The sequence below is a fragment of the Doryrhamphus excisus genome, chromosome 14 (assembly GCF_030265055.1).
Source record: "Doryrhamphus excisus isolate RoL2022-K1 chromosome 14, RoL_Dexc_1.0, whole genome shotgun sequence".
Classification (NCBI taxonomy): Eukaryota; Metazoa; Chordata; class Actinopteri; order Syngnathiformes; family Syngnathidae; genus Doryrhamphus; species Doryrhamphus excisus.
In genome coordinates this window covers 3,944,902-3,962,079 of record NC_080479.1, presented here as the reverse complement: position 1 = coordinate 3,962,079, position 17,178 = coordinate 3,944,902, and the positions used below count along the sequence as shown (strand labels likewise).

The window sequence follows — 17,178 nt, the reverse complement described above, 5'->3', positions numbered from 1 at the left end:
TTCTATAATGCCTCATATTAACTCACTAGCAAGATCTCAGTGTATAGACTGGTCATATATATCATCTCGTCTCATATTATCTACATACTGTATTGTATATAACTCTGGGAAAAACTGTTGATTTTTGTTAATACTTGAGTCGTTATATTGTTTATTTTTCTATATTGTGTATTTTGTACTGCTTAACTGATTCTGTACTCTTGCTGCTGTGCAATACAAATTTCCCCACTGAGGGACGAATAAAGGCATATCTTAATCTTAATCTTAATCTTAAATGTATTCAAATAGACAAACTGCATTGATAACTCAATCAGAATTTCTCAGTTTGCCAATTTCAGACTGCGTGACAAAGACTCAAGTCCAACTCCATGGACAGGGAAGCGGAGGTCCTTCAGACAAGACGGTATTGCCATTTTTTCCTGGCAGACATAACATGAGCAAAGGGATTGTCCTTCGAGCCGGACTTGAACCAGCTACATAAGGATGCCAGCTTGAACCACTTCAGTACGCCGCTCTTCCAACTGAGCTATCGAAGGTCTTGCTGTTCTGAGGCTAGTGAGTACGGCCGAGCGTTCGACGGCGTCTCATCGAGGTTGTGGCTGAGAATGCCACTATTGACAGAATTTGGATTAGATAATCAAGTCTTGCGGTGGAGAGTCTCAGGTGGAGAGTCTCAGGTCGAGAGGTGTGACGTTTCTGATCGAATTCAGAGGTCATCAGTTGGTCCTGAAAACGGTCTTGGCACTTTTTTTCACGATGAAAGGTATGAAAACAGCCCTGTTGCATTGGCCGGGAATCGGACGCGGGTCTACCACGTGGATCGATCCTGGACTCATTTCCGATCGTAACATCGCTTTTACAAAAGGCAAAGAACTCCTAGAAGACTGCGGGCATTGATCCCACAGCAAGACAAGACAAGGTGATACCTATGGCTGTATTTGGCCTAGATATCGGGATTGGGGCCCGGATTAGTGTTTGGTACTTGGGAACATTTAATCACAAAAAACAAAAGAGCTTTTGGAGAATGCGGGCATTGATCCCGCTCCCCCTCACATGCGAAGCGAGCGCTCTACCATTTGAGCTAATTCCCCTGCTGTTGCAGCATTGGCAGAGAAGGTCCAGTCTTATAACTATTTTGGTTCCTTTGCTGGACTACGTCAAAGCGACACAGACTCTGCCTTTCTGAGTGCAAACCTAACGCAGTCCCTGGTGGTCTAGTGGCTAGGATTCAGCGCTTTCACCGCTGCGGCCCGGGTTCGATTCCCGGTCAGGGAATTGACATTTGGCTAGGTTTTGACTGGAGATAGAGTCGCCAGATCGTCAACCTCCCACCTGGAGGCGAACTCGTCGCCCACAGTACCGAGGCCATGTCGGCGAAGACGGCAGTACATGGCACAGACACAGCTTCACTCTTCCCCCACTTTAGGCCCCGACTGAAAAAGCAGAACCCCCCATCGCAGCTAAAATAGCCCACTTGGGAGAGCGTTGGACTGGAGTTCTAAAGGTCCTCACAATAAACCTCACTCCTCCTGATGGTCGTTACGTCTTTCAATAATGGGGTGTTAAAATGTGGATTGTCAGAAGGAACAAAGACAATCCATCTGCAACCTGGTCAACGGACAGGTAAACAGTGCAGGTACCCTGCTTTGTGCGGCTCCTTTTCAGTGTCCTCCATTGTCAGCGAACCTCACAAGGTCACAGTTTTTTCCTGATCAGGGCACCGTTTTAGGTTGTGTGGATGAGTGGTCTAAAGCACCAGATGAAGGCTCCTTTTGCTCAGCGGGCACTGGTTGAAATCCCACAGCTGGCATTTTCCTGGTCAGGTCCATTATCCACGACTGGAATGATTTGGCAGCAAATGACTGTCAGATTGTACAACACACCCGAGCACCTCATGAGCAGAGTTATCCTTTTCCGGGAAAGAACCATAAACTCTGACTCGAAGGTGCTGATTGCTGCTCCCAGTTGCTTCTAATTCGTCTGCGAGCAAAAATTGAATTTTAGAGTCTGGTTAATTGAAAAGATTTGCTAGCTAGCCAGGAGTTGAAACTTGAATCTTCTGAGATGAGTTATCCTTTGCCCCACTATTCGTACAACAAAAGGACCTGTCATTTAAGGTTAGCTTCTGGATTGTCACTGTTTCGCCAAGACTACAATTGGGTTGAGAGAAAAGTACTTTTTAGACAAGACAATAACAAAAGCAACACACACCTGCCATGACCCAGGGTTGGTGCGGACACAACAATGAGTACGAACCACGATATGATTACAGCTGTCTAACCCGTAGACAACACGTCATCCACTGCGCCACTAGCCATTCAACAAAATAACCTGGAGTTTAAGGTTGGGTTCGAAGCATGAGGGACAACCTCGTCTTTGCAGGAATTCCGGAGAAATCCGAGGAAGACCCGGAAGAATCCGTAAGGGCCTTCATGGCGCAACGGCTCAAGCTCCCGGCTGACGTCATCGGGGACATCACCTTCCATCGCGTCCACCGCCTGGGAGCCAAGAAGCCAGAAAATACAAGACCGAGACCCATCGTGGCAAAATTTGAACACTTCAAGCAGAAGGAGCAGGTGAAAGGCCGAGGCCGAGAGCTGAAGGGGACGGACTTCAGCGTGAACGACCAGTTCCCAAGGGAGATCCTCGACAGATGCCGTCGCCTGTTCCCTATCCGAAAAAAGTTCATCAACGAGGGGTGCCGAGCTGTCATCACAGTGGACAAACTCTTCGTTAATGGACAGCTATACCGCGATCGTGAAATTACACCGTGGCTGTATTAATCATTCTAACATGGTAACCGAATATGCTTGGTAAGGTAAGGTAACGTCCTACTTTTTCATAGTTACATGATAAAGGTTCGTATATCATAACGCGCTCATCCTCGTTAACGCCTGCACTCTGCCTTCAAATTACTCCCCATTTTTCTCCCTTGCATGTCACCTCATTCCTTTCCTCCCTGTCTTGCACACTTTCTCACTGTCTTTCCCCTCTTTCACTCACTTATATTCCTGTTTGTCACTTGTCTGTTTTCTGTACCAGCATGTCTATACAGTTCACACACACTCACATAATCACAAACCCGCAAATACAAACATTGTACATAAAGGCACACATCCATGTACACAGGTGGCTCGTACTGTACATCTGACACATAAATCTACAACACTGCCACTTACACACACGCATATCTCACACATGCATACTCCAACATTACACCTTCACTAGTCAGATCAGGAGGACTACATTATAATATGCCCATGTGCACTTTAAGCATATATGTAATAGTATATGCTTACATTACCTACAGGCACATATACTTCACACTTGCACATCTATACACACACATATCATCATAAGCTAGTCTAGGATGTCCTCACTGCAATTTGTCACTTAGAATGTCAGGGGAGTCGAGTCTCGAGAAAAAAGACAAAAAATGTTTAACCATCTAAAGAATATCCAAGCAGACATTGTCTTATTGCAAGAGACTCACATCTCCAATGCAGCTGCCCATACATTTCACTCACCACAGTTTCCACACATATACCTAGCAAACTACAACTCCAAACAGAGGGGCGTAGCCATTTTAATTAGCCGGAGGGTCAATTTTACACTGCTCAACAATACTATAGACATAGAAGGTAGATATATAATAATCAACATATCGGTTGACAATGTTAAATTTTGCATTGCCAACATATATGGCCCTAATGTTGATGACCCCTCTTTCTTTCACACCTTTTTTTCTTCTCTCTCTGCACACCTGGATTCAAGCTTGATCTTGGGAGGGGACTTCAACTTGGTATTTAATCCAGATTTAGATAGGTCTAGCCCAGCTGGGGGACATCGTGAGTCTCAAGCAACAACAACACTGAAAAAATATATGACTGATTTTGGTCTTTGTGATGCTTGGCGCTCTTATCACCCTACTCACAGAGAATATACGTATTTCTCACCAGTGGACCACACGTACTCCCGAATTGACTACTTCTTAACAAGTAGCTCAATCTTAAGATTAAGATTAAGATTAAGATATGCCTTTATTCGTCCCTCAGTGGGGAAATTTGTATTGCACAGCAGCAAGAGTACAGAATCAGTTAAGCAGTACAAAATACACAATATAGAAAAATAAACAATATAAACGACTCAAGTATTAACAAAAATCAACAGTTTTTCCCAGAGTTATATACAATACAGTATGTAGATAATATGAGACGAGATGAGATATATGACCAGTCTATACACTGAGATCTCAATTTTAATTTTTGTGTATGGTAGGTGTATGGCCCCGGGTGGGGCGCCTGGTAAGCTCATACGGGAGGGGGGGTCTCGTTTGTGCAGCTTGGGCTCTGGGTGGGGAGGTGCGGTGCTGGGGTGGGGCATTACCTGCTTCCCTCCCTTCGGTGGAGGGATGGCTGGGTTGTGGTGGATGTGGGGCGGGCGGGTGGGGGGCTGGCTGTGGGTGCGTGGGTAGCGGGGCGGATAGCGGTGGGGGTGGGGCTCTGCGCGGCGTGGGCCGGGATTAGCGGGGGGCTTGCTTGGGGGGCGGGGTGGTGGGCTCTGGGTCGTGGGGGGGCCTCGACCAAGGGTTGGGGGGTGGGGCTGGCCGGTGGCTCACGGGCGGCCCCTGCTATTTGCCGGTGTCTGGTTGGCCCCTTCTGTCTCCGGTCTGGTGGCGGTCTTCCCGCCTCCGGGGTGTCCTACTTGGCGGGTCCGTGGGTGGATGGGAGATATGGTGGAGACGGGTCGGCGCTGTGGTGGAGGGTGGGACTGTGGGGGGCATTCACTTTTTGCGGCTGTTGGGGTATCGTCTGCCTGGTGGGCTCTGCTGCCTGGTGTGTGTGTCTCTGTCCCGCCCTGGCACTCTTGGCTAACGAGCCCGGGGGGTGGGGTTGGGCTCTTCCCCATGCGGGTCCCGGTTCTCCTGCGGTCTCTGTGGTGTCACTCCCTGGGCTGCCATGGTGACGGATGTGTTGCCGGGGCGCGGTTCCTGCTGTTCTGGTGGTTGTAGGAGCAGCCTCGGGGCGTGTGGTTTGTCCGCGGCTCCTGGTGGTCCGGGGGTGGCATAGCTGGCTCAATCTCTGGTGGGGCCCTCCGGGGGGGAGCTGGCAGGCCGGACTGGCCGCCACGATGGGCTGGGTGGGGCCCGTGGTTGGTCCTGTGGCCCAGGGCTTGCTCCGGGCGGCTGGCTTGCCCGGCTCGGTTGGCCGGTAGTGCGGGGTGGGCGTGTGTGGGGCCCCGATCCTCCCTGCTGCACTGCACCACCTCACATACATGTAGGACTTTGGGGGGTGGCCTGCAACTGGTTTTGCCGGGGGCGAAGGGTTTCCTTGCGGATGCCCTTTTGTCCTCGGCATTCCTCTGGCTGGTCACCCTTCAATTTTAACCGCACCTTAGACACTCAGTTCTGGGGGGGGGTCTGGGCAGGCAGGGGACCCACCATTGCTCAGCTTCCTTCCACACACACACACACACATACACATACACCACACACATAGGTCAGCCCTATGGGACAGGCCTATTTTTAATTGCACTATCTACACAATACCATCTTCACACACACAGGTGTAGCGGGCTGGACCGGAGAGCCTACTGCCTACCCCCGCGATTGGCCCGCTGGCTGCTGGGGCTTGGCGGCTCGCTCGGGGTGCCCTGGGCTGCAGGATATTTTGGTCTGGTCTGCCTGGCCTTCCTGGGGGTCCCGCTGGAACCAGCTGACGCCGGGGCTTGCCCTGGTGTCATGGTTGGCGCTACCTCCCTGGATCTGTCCTGGGTCGCGGGCGCCAACGTGCCCTTGGGGGGGCGTTCACCGGCCTCCAGGCAGTGGGGTCCGCGCTGCTGGTGGCCTGAAGTCTACGGTGGTGGCTTGGGGTTGTTGCGCTGTGGTGGCTGCTGCGGGGACCGGGCTGTGTGTTGGGAGGGGACCTGATCCTGCTCGTGGGTACGGGGGCCGGGGTGGCGTGTGGGGATGGGGAGCATGCTCCTCGGGGTGGGGCCTGCTGGGGGGGCGGTGCTCTTTCGGGCGTTTGGGTGTCTGCTGCCACTGGTCCTATGCTCTGCCGCATCGCTGTCCCTGTCTTTGCCCATCCCCAGTCTTGCCTTAGGGCTCGTCGGGGATGGTTCTCCGGTACGTGGGCGGAGCGCTGCTGGTTCTGGGGGCGGGGGGGGGGCTGGCCCTCCCGGTGGATGGTGGGGTCCTTCGGGGGCCTTGCGCTGGTCTTAACTCCTCGGCTCTGCTGCGTGGCCTCCCCGTGACTTGGAGCTATGGCTCTCCCTCACGGGGGTGAGCTGCCCGGTGGATGTCGGCCGGCGCAGTGGAGCGCCTCACCACTCGCCTGCTCGCCCCCCTCCGCTTGCTCATGTGCGGGCCTCCTCCCCTCGCCCGCTCCTTTGTCTGCCACACTGCAGTAGCCCTGATGCCGTGGTCGAGGGGAGTCTGGGGGTGCTATGCCTTGGCGGTCCGTACCTCCCTGGGCTCGGGGCCTGGTTGTGGGTCTGGGACCCCTGGGTCCCCCACCCTGTGATGCCCCGGACGCCCCACCCGGGGACGTCCACAGCATGTGTGTGTATTGAGTGGATGGGGTGTGCATGTGTCTGAGTTTATTTTATGTATTTATTGTTTTAAATACTTAGATAATTAATGATTAGTTTTATTATAATTATAAAATATGTATATATATATGTATATGGGGGGCTCTGCGGGGGTCTGGCGTAGGGTGTTCCATCTCAACCGCCCGGTCCTCCATGGGGCAGCCCGGGCCTCTTCTGTCCTGGCCGGGGCGGTCCTATGTCGGTGGTCGGGCCTGGGGTTACCAGGGGCGGGCCGGGTTCTGCTTCCTGGGGGTGTGTGGGGGGCGGGAGGCGGTGCCTCCGGCCGTGGACGGGCTCCCTTCCGGCCGGCAGGGGCGCCCCTGTGCCCACGGGTGTGTGGCCTTCGATGCCCTTCTGCCCTAGTAGGGTATGGTCTCCCGCTGGTCTCGGGGGTGCGGCTCTCCTCCGGCCTGCTGGCGCCCTGTTGCCGGTTGGGATTGCTCCTCCATGGCCTCTTGCTGGTCTCTTCGGGGAGTTGCTTCGGGGGCGGGTCTTGGGGAGTCGGCCCTGGCTTTGCCCACACCCACGGGGCCGGAGGATCTCTGGCGGTGGGGGCTTGACCTGGCTGCGCGGGGCGGGGTTTGCTGGGTGGTAGAAGGCAGTCTCTCTCCTTTTGTCATTCTCAGTGACAATTACACATTCACACACTCGCATTCACATACACAACACACCTCCATATGGGCACTCACAGCACATGGGTGCTTCTCTATACAATCTACTATCTTATCCCTGATGTTTATATAGTATTGGTATGCTATTATTACAGTAATAATGATGTCAAGCAATGAGATTTTAATTACTGTAACTGTATGGTTGCAATTGTGTTTACTATCATGGGTCATGTCCTCATTGTTACTATTGCTATTGGTAAGTTGGACTGTTTCATTCCACTGATATCATCTCCAGTGTGACCCTTAGCCATCATTGACATTTAACTGTTCTGTTTGTCACTGTTGTTGTTTTGGGAATTCTTGTTGCTGCTGTTTTTGTCTCTCCCTCTACTGCCCCCCCCCCCCCCCCCCGACCCCACCTTTCTCTTCTCTCTTCTTCTTTTCTGTTCTTCTTCTTGCTCCGGTCCGGTCGTCCCAAATGGCATAACAAAGACATCAAATAACGGCAAATAAAATTTCATGGTACAGGGAAGTTGTAGCCAACACCTTTCCTGACACAGAGCAAATCTGTCTAGCATGTAAGGGCATTTAGATCAACAATACTATCTGCCCCAATGGCTGGACGGGACAAAAAAAAAAAAAAAAAAAAATAAAGGTTGGGTTCTAACTAGGCTACCACATTTTCTGCATTACCAAACACTAATTCAGATGTTGGGACTCATTTTCAGTCAACAAGACCATGTCAACAAAGGTCCTGCAGGAGATGAGGTGACCGAGAGGTTAAGGTGCTGGACTGCTAATCCATTGTGTTCTGCGTGCATGGGTTTGAATCCCATCCTCATGGGACTATACCAATGCAGTCGTTTTGACACCACCTGTGTTTTTAGGAAACATCATTAGAATGCAATTAATCAAAGTATCAGGTACGATGTTGGAGATGGAGAATGCTTTTTTAGCAGGAAAAAGACACAATATACCATTTGGAGAATGCAGGCATCGATTCCACTTCATCAATGAAATGTTTTCCGCATGTTGCACAATTTTCCACAGGAAAGAAATCTTGACGATGTATCACCAAAAGTGCTGAACCGCCCAATGTGTGGCTGAAACTAGTGCACAAGGAATAACTTGTTTAAGTGAACCTTTTAAACCTCGATGACCCATCAAGAAGTCAACCTTTGTTGGTTCAATTCTCCCAGTCACGATGAGGATGTGTGCTGGTTTAGTGCATATGCAGAACTTAGTTCCCATCGTGTAAGCATGTTTGGTGTGTTTGAGGGGGTATAGCTCAGTGGTAGAGCATTTGACTGCAGATCAAGAGGTCTCCGTTTCAAATCCGGATGCCCCCGATGCACTCCTTCGGTTTAAGAATAGTCTAAGAGTACATGAATGCATGGCTCATAATAGCAACAACTTCGGTGTAATATAACTCGAGATTGTTTCCCTTTTTGCATGGCTCCTTTCTACATTCTTCACACTGACATGAAATTTCTGCAGTGGCTTTTGTCCAATTTCCTCGCGGATGACACAGCCCCCCCCCCCCCCCCGACCCCCCCCCCCCCCCCCCCCCCAAGAGAAAGTCCAGCCGCACCACAAAACAAAGTCATTTCAGCTGCTTTTACCCACGATCTTATCTTTTCCGTGCTGACTCAAAGCTCAGGACCATCGGACCAGACCTAAATTCATGAGGAGCCGGGCTTTTAACTGGAACTGGAAAGACTTGCAGCCCCGCACTGTCTACTCTGAGCCCTCCCGGATGACTGAGCTCCTCACCCTATCTCTTAGGGTGAGTCCAGCTACCCTACGGAGGAAACTCATTTCAGCCGCCTGTATCCGAGATGTCATTCTTTCGGTCATGACCCAAAGCTCATGACCATAGGTGAGGGTGGGAACATAGATCGACCGGTAAATTGAAAGCTTTTTTAACCACGACGGTCCGTTACAGCGACCGCATTACTGCCGAGGCTGCGCCGATCCGTCTGTCGACCTCACGCTCCCACTTTCCCTCACTCGTGACCATACCTAAGATACCTAAACTCCTCCACCTGGGGTAGGACCTCATTCCCAACCCGGAGGGAGCACTCCACCCTTTTACGACTGAGAACCACGGCCTCTGATTTGGAGGTACTGAGTCTCATCCCAGACGCTTCGCACTCAGATGCAAACCGTCCCACTAAACGCTGAAGGTCACAGCCCGTAGAGGCCATAAGAACCACATCATCTGCAAATAGCAGAGATGAGATTCTAAGGCCCCTGAAACAGATTCCCTCAACACCTTGGCTGCGCCTAAAAATTCTGGGATGTCCATAAGTGCACTTGGCACCAGGACACCCTTGGCTGCAGGTCTATGATCGACTTTGCAGTCGTGTCATCAGACCTGCGTCCGCATGTTCTGGACAGGCGGGTGAAGAGAGGGGCTGAGCTGTCAACTGATCACCACCTGGTGATGAGTTGGATTAGATGGCGGGGAGGATGCTGGACAGACCTGGTAGACCCAAACGAGTAGTGAGGGTGTGCTGGGAACGTCTGGCAGAGTCTCCCGTTCGTCGAGTCTTCAACTCTCACCTCTGGCAGAGCTTCGCCTGCATCCCTCCCGGGGGAGGACCGGGATATTGAGTCCGAATGGGCCATATTCCGTGCCTCCATTGCTGAGGTGGCTGACCGGAGCTGCGGCCGCAAGGCGGTCGGTGCCAGTCGTGGCGGCAGGCCCCGAACCCGATGGTGGACACCAGAGGTCAGGGCCGCCATCAAGCTGAAGAAGGAGTCCTATCGAGCATTGATGGCTTGTGGGACTCCGGAAGCAGCTGACAGGTACTGTCAGGCCAAACGGTTCGCGGCTTCGGCGGTTGTCGAGGCAAAAACTCGGGTGTGGGAGGAATTCGGTGAGGCCATGGAGCACGACTTTTGGTCGGCCTCGAAGGGGTTCTGGCAAACCGTCCGGACCCTCCGAAAAGGGAAGCATTGCCCAGTCCACACTGTTTACAGTGGAGACGGGGCCTGCTGACCTCGACTGGGGATTTGTTTTGGTGAAGTAGGTGCAGACACATCCATTAAAAAATGAAAATACAAAATATACAGTATACAGGTTAAATATATGTACACAGTCTGTTTTTTGTTTGTTGTTCCGGGACTGCAGTCTGATTGTTTTTCCTAAGAGTCCAAACTGAGCGTTAATTTAACGCATATAGAGTGTCAAAGTGGCAGGATGAGGCAGAGGTGGGGTGTGAACAGTGTCGGGGGGGGGGGGGGGGGGGGGGGTTCCGGGACTTGTTGATGAGGCTGACAGCAGACGGGAAGAAACTGTTCTTGTGGCGTGAGGTTTTGGTCCTGATGGACCGCAGCCTCCTCTCAAAGAGACTGTGTCCGGGTTGAGAAGGATCGGCCACAATCCTTTTCTGCACGCCTTAGGGTCCTGGAGGCGTACAGATCCTGGAGGGACGGGAGATTGCAGGAGGTGAGGATGGACTCAATGATGGAGCTGTAGAAGTGCACCAACATTGTCTTTGGCAGGATGAATTTCTTCAGCTGCCATAGGAACGTAGGAAGTACATCCTCTGCTGTGCCTTCTTGATGAGGGAGCTGATGTTCGGCTCCCACTGGAGGTCCTGGGAGATGATGGTACCCAGGATGCGGAAGGACTCCACAATGTCAATCGTAGAGTCACAGAGGGTGATGGGGACAGGAGAGGCTGAGTTCTTCCTGTTGTCCACAACCATCTCCACTGTTTTTAAGGCGTTGAGCTCCAGGTTGTTCAGGTTGCACCAAGTCACCAGATGGTCAACCTCTCACCTGTAGGCAAACTTGTCGCCGTCAGAGATGAGTCCGATGAGGGTGGTGTCGTCCGCAGACTTCGGGAGCTTGACAGACTGGTGACTGGAGGTGCAACTGTTTGTGTACAGGGAGAAGAGCAGAGGAGAAAGAACGCAGCCCTGGGGGGATCAGGTGCTGACGGTTTTTGTATCTGAGATGTGTTTCCCCAGCTTCACGCACTGTTTCCTGTCAGACAGGAAGTCTGTAATCCACCTGCAGGTGGAGTCAGGCACGCTCAGCTGGGAGAACTTCTCCTGGAGCAGAGTTGGGAGGATGGTGTTGAAGGCGGAGCTGAAGTCAACAAACAGGAGCCTAGCATAGGTTCCTGCGGAGTCCAGGTGCTGGAGGACCAACACACCAAGGCAGCCGTCCGCAGCGCCATTTTGGAAACACGTGGTGGCATGGGAATAAATGACTACATGGTAATCAGGTGGTTAGGTGTCAGTGGTTCCAGACACATGGGTTGTTTACATTGTCCACAGTAAGAGGGTGATTATTCACAACAGACATGGCTTCCTAAAGAAAGGTTCTCAAGGAACTGTCACTCAACCTGCCAGCACTGTTTGCTAGGACTGAAATGAGCACGCTTTTGATGGTTCTGATCTGGCGCTCCCAAACACCTCCCATATGGCTTGCATTTATGACAAAGTTGCATTGCTTGTCTGCCAGGTATTCTGTTACTCTTTCTGTGTTTATTTCCTTTAGAGACTTTTCCATTTCATTTTTAGTTCAAACTAAGTATGTTCCCTGATCTGATCGGATGTGCCAAACAGCACCTCTGATGGCAATGAAGCATCTTGGGGCATTTATGAATGAGTCAGTGGTCAAGTCCTCCAGCATCTCTATGTGAACACCTCCAGAACATAGACAAGTGAATAGTAGACTGTACTGTTTTTGTTCTTTACACCCTTGTTTTGTGTGAAAGGGGCCAAAACAATCCATGCCACCATAGGTAATTGGTGGAGAAGGCTCAATGTGGTCTTGAGGTAAGTCAGCCATCTTTTGTTCCTCTGTGGCTCATCGAGCTTTCCGGCATGGGATGCACTGTCAAATATGTTGAGCCACTGCTTTGCTCCCTCCCATGATCCAGTAGTCATTTGCTCTGAGTTAATTCAAGAACCAATATAGTTCTGAGATTGGACCTTCTCTGCCAATTCAGGAAAAGCAGGGGAATTAGCTCAAATGGTATAGCGCTTGCTTTGCATGTGAGAGGTAGCGGGATTGATTGCCTAAATTCTACAAGGAATCCTTTGTTTTATTGGCTAATTGTAGGCCATTCGCGCACCCCGAGGTTACAGAGGTCAAAGGTAAGCCCATATTCAGCAGCACAGTGGCGAAAGGTAAATTTATGTGCATTACCGTTTCCACAGGTTCTCGATTTGTACAACCCGGCATTAATACCTCTTAGTGTAATTCTACCTTACTGGTGGATGCCTTCTTCTGGTCGCTCCTCAGGGCTGACCTCTGGTAGTGGTGCGGTGGACCCGACGTGAGTGATAGGTTACCGACCGAGAACATGACTGGTGTTTGTGCCCTGATTTCTTTCCTTCCTCCAATAACAGATTGTCAATTGATGTGGAGCGCCTAGTGCATAGTGCTACTTCCGTAGGGTCTAGCAAAGAGGGGCTCATTGGTTCCAATTCCAGCAGTCCTCTACTGGTATTTCCATACTTTTTTATCAGAGGTCATGTTGAGATACAAAGCCTGTTTTCAGGAGAAATGCAAGACCCCGGGATACAATAGGTCTTCTTTGTACACTTTTCAGCAGCAGACATTTTGAAAAGCACCCCTGGTTTACTGCCCAGGAGTAACAGCCTCGGCCACTCTGGAATGAAGGGTGACGCCACTTCAAGATGCAAGAAGCTGTCAGGAGTGGGATTTGAAACCACGCCTCATTTGAGACTGCACCCTGAAGCAGTGCCTTCGACCACTCGGCCACCCTGACCCTCCAGAGGCTACTTTTTAAAAGTCATTCACACACTCTGCGTTTTGTTTCCCATGTGGGTATTATGTTATGTTAGTCCAGATTAACAGCCTAGTTATTTGTGTCAGTCCCAGGGACCATTTCCAGACCCTCGTGTGACACTTGTGTTGGACTCTTTTGGAGAGCCCTTGCATTCTTCCCAATAGGTAAACCCTTTGTATCGGTGCCAAATATATACGGGATTCCCCACCTGCTGACTGAATGACACACGACAAATGGCGTCGTCTCAACGTTGCAAGCAGTTACTGTCTAGAAGAGTAAAGGCAGCATTGCCAGGTTGACATGCTCAGCTGGCACTATGGCTTAGCTGGTGAAAGTGCCTGTCTAATAAACAGGAGATCCTGGGTTCAAATCCCAGCAGTACCTGGGTGCTTGGTCCGTGAAACTTTGGCAGCTGAATTTTGATCCACGTACCTCTTTTTGTCACTTGCCCTTCAAAAACGAGTCTACGGTGCATCCACACCTGACATGATTGTTGTGGATCCCATTACGCCAGAAGGAGCTAAATCCAAAGAGTATGACATTGTGATGTTTTGTCATTCAGTGCCACTTTGCATAGGCTCAGCCACTTTTCTTCGACATGTGGTTCAGTGGTAGAATTCTCGCTTGCCAAGCGGGAGCCCTGGGTCCAATTCCCAGCCAATGCAGAGTATCTCAGCTTGTACCTTTCTTTAGAGTTCATGTGAAAAAGTACAAAGGCTCTTTTTCCTGCGAAAGGGCAGAACTCAGAATGACACCTGAAAAGTAAGAGAACGGACCACCTGACAGTTAAGGTGGACAGCACTTGAGTATTTGCACATTTCTGTCAGAAGTAGAAACGTATTGAAACCTTACTGCAGTGATGCTGATGTAGTCTCTGTGCAATTGGTCAGAGCGTTGGACGGCCCCGCTTGTGTTGTTGACATTTGCTGCCAGCCAATCAGGATGCGAGACAGATGTCAGACAAGCAGAGAGACTTTGGAGAAATGAAGTCAGGTATTTGAATCCCGTCTAAGCCAGCAGTCAAGTCACAGTTTTCTTCTCCACAATATTATTTTTTTCCAATTAATCCCTATATAATTACAAATTATTCCTATCAGGCTTATATTGATACCAGTGCTTGAAATAAAATACAAAATCAATGCAATGTCACAAAGAATATTTATTTATCAGGTTGCCACACTCAAGAACACCGTCAATAATAATAAAAAAATCTACATGTAAGCAGTTATGAATAAAGAATATACACATTGTTCACTTATTTTGCCGCCTTTGTTTCTCCTTTTCATAAAACGGAGAGGCCTGGAACTCCCTCCAGCTCATCTCTTTTCCCATCCTGTGCTCTCTATAGATGGAGAACACTTTGGCAGGACAGTAGATGTACTTCTCTGAAGCCAGTGTGGATGCGGGGGCTTTTCCGGCCCTGCTTCAGCTGCATCCTGCAGAGGCACTTTCGGACAGGGGGTGGAGGAGATTCATCCCTCTTTCTCTTCTTCTGCTGTTTTTCCTCCACCCTCTTTCTTGTCTCATCCACCTCTCGCTGGAAGAAGTCTGTTTGACTGAAATCTTTAAATGGCATCTTAGGGTCTGTCAGACCTTCTGCAGCACTAAGATTATCTGACAGGGCCTTGTTGATGAACGTCGTGGTTGATGTCCCATCCACTTGATATTTTGATTTTGGTTGGCCACAGCACAGACATGGTTTTTGTTTGAGTTTTTTGGCACAGGAGGTGGTGGCTGCTGCTCCAACGGGGTATGAGCAGGTGGTGGTGGTGAAATAACCATCTCTGCAGGCAGTGTCACTACAGGCACAAGATGCAACTATTCCAACAAAGGGACAAATGATTACGTTTTTACCTGGCTTTGCTTTGGCTGAGCGAGAAGTCCTTTCAGGCAAGAAAACAGCAAAAAGCAACACACACCAGCCGTGACTCAGACAAAACACAGAATACAAACAACAACACGATTACGGCTATAAGCTATCCTTTTTTAGGTGAGAACCATGAACTCCTACTCAGAGGTGCGGATTGCTCATTCTCGCTGCTTCAAATTTGCCTGCGAGCAAACCTTGAACTTTAGACTCAGATCAATCGAAATGTTTGCCGACGCTCTTTCTCTGTCTTGTTGCCGTTTCTCATTGAGGTTTCCTGACTGAGAGCAGATCGGCCTCACGGCTGGTTGGTTGTCTTCCGTGCACGGGCAGACCTTTCCAGCAAGCAATGGTAGTGCTGGGCTGGTCGTTTCTTGCTCGGTCTGGCTGCACTCGCAAGCCAAGGAGCTTGGCGCGGTGCTGCACCTGCCTCTTGTTTTAAACACGGGATAAGGGGAGAGCGCGAACGCAGTCCCCCACTACCACAAATTATGCAGTCGAGATTCCCGCATTTGGGGAATTCGCAGAGGTCAGCTCAACCCATGTGCAATGGCTGAGCCTCGCCCTGGGTGAACCACCTTCTTGATCATGGTATCTCCCCTGGCAGGTAAGTATGAGTTGCACCGGTCCCGCCCGGACTAGTCTCTCGCACATGCCACATGCTGAGTGGTGGTCTCATCAGGTCGCCCACAACAAGCCCAGCCACTTGACCTGTGTCCAAATTCAGAGACAGGACTCTGGTTATCTCAAGGAGTCAGTCTGTATGGCACTCTTGTGACTTCATTCTGAGCAAAGGCAGCGGCAGCAAGTGGCTTAGTGCAGTTGCTGCAGACGTTCAATGCGGAGACTGAAGTACTGACTCCACGTCCCTAGTCACACCATGTAACATGAGAGGCCAATATGTTTAACCCTGACACGTGTAGATGTGCAAGGTCGTTGTGAGTCAGTGGGTTGTCAGGTTCAAACTCCTGTGACACTTGGAAAAACACTTAAATCCAGAAATACAGAAGAGACAGACAACAATATTCAAAGTTACTCGCAGTGAGGAGAGTGAAACCACATACCCAGTGACATGCCGCTCCACTGAGTATGTAGTTCAAACTCCTCTTTATTTATTCTCTTTCGGGGGTCCCTACTACATGGTCATGCAACTCTAGTGGTGGCAGTTGCACGAGCTGTATTTGTTTCTCTATGTGTATGTGTGTGTATGTGAGAGGAATTACTTTTATTGTTTTATGAGTTCTTATCTTGACACGTTCTTGCAGTATTAACGTGAACATCTGCAGGGTTGCGGTTGGTGCATCCAGGCACCTCCAGGACCTGGGGGTTGCTGGGGGTCTCTGATCAGGGTCACAGGAACATTTCTTCTTCAGCACATTCAAACACTCTTTCGATTGTCTAAGCAAATGGATATAAGGGTGATAACTGATGCTATATTCATTCTATCTACATTTTATTCTAACAAGGATCTATCCCTGAGCATCCGACAAATGCTCTGTCTCACCCTAAACCCAGTCCTGACAGCATTCTCAGTCGAGGACCTTGTCTTATTGTGTTGTCCATGTTTTGTTTATATTTCTGTTGTCAGTCGCTTCAGGATGACAACGGTTTGTGCTTCAAGATGACCCCAACCATTCGACCGAGGCCGAAGACAAATCCTATCTCCAGTCAAAACCTACCCAAACGTCAATTCCCTGACCGGGAATCGAACCCGGGCCGCGGCGGTGAGAGCGCCGAATCCTAGCCACTAGACCACCAGGGACTGCTTTATGTCTGCACTCAGCAAGGCAGAGACAGTGTCACTTTGACGTACTCCAGCAAAGGAACCAAAATAGTTCTGTGACTGGACCTTCTCTGCCAACATTGCAGCAGCAGGGGAATTACCGCAGATAGTAGAGCGCTTCCCTTAAATGTTAGACCCGAACCTCTTTTGTTTTGCTAATGTGGTCTGTTTTCTTAGCCCCGCAAATGTCCAAATGCACAATGTTTTTGCCTTTGTCGAGAGCATTGTAGTACATATGACATTTATGCTACATATGACATCAGAAATGATGGATATTTCTTCAACAGAACATGACGTCTGATTCAAAACATTTACTTGAAATGTTGGAGAGAAAAAAATGGAGTCGCTGAAACACATATGCAAGGCACTGCTGGGATTTGAACCCAGGACCTCCTGTTTACGAGACAGGAACTTTGACCAACTAAGCCACAGCGCCGGCGAAGGAGTGTCTTCAGTGTTAGGCGAACCACTGCATGACGGAAACCACACCAGTGGCCAGGCTTTCAACAGGACTGGTGAAATCCTGCCAGTGTAAGCGGACCGAATCCAC

At 50.2% G+C, this 17,178-nt stretch overlaps 5 non-coding genes across 5 annotated transcripts; 2 read left to right on the top strand and 3 right to left on the bottom strand.

Moving 5' to 3' along the window:
* Positions 1-1,203: 1,203 nt before the first annotated feature.
* Positions 1,204-1,275, top strand: trnae-uuc (transfer RNA glutamic acid (anticodon UUC)). The gene has a single exon. It is a non-coding gene; the product is annotated as a tRNA-Glu (tRNA).
* A 7,204-nt stretch (positions 1,276-8,479) lies between these two features.
* trnac-gca (transfer RNA cysteine (anticodon GCA)) lies at positions 8,480-8,551 on the top strand. Its single transcript has one exon. It is a non-coding gene; the product is annotated as a tRNA-Cys (tRNA).
* A 6,745-nt stretch (positions 8,552-15,296) lies between these two features.
* Positions 15,297-15,460, bottom strand: LOC131102501 (U1 spliceosomal RNA). Its single transcript, XR_009119474.1, has one exon. It is a non-coding gene; the product is annotated as a U1 spliceosomal RNA (small nuclear RNA).
* A 1,075-nt stretch (positions 15,461-16,535) lies between these two features.
* trnae-cuc (transfer RNA glutamic acid (anticodon CUC)) lies at positions 16,536-16,607 on the bottom strand. The gene has a single exon. It is a non-coding gene; the product is annotated as a tRNA-Glu (tRNA).
* Positions 16,608-16,990: 383 nt separating this feature from the next.
* Positions 16,991-17,064, bottom strand: trnat-cgu (transfer RNA threonine (anticodon CGU)). The gene has a single exon. It is a non-coding gene; the product is annotated as a tRNA-Thr (tRNA).
* Between the last annotated feature and the right edge of the window lie 114 nt (positions 17,065-17,178).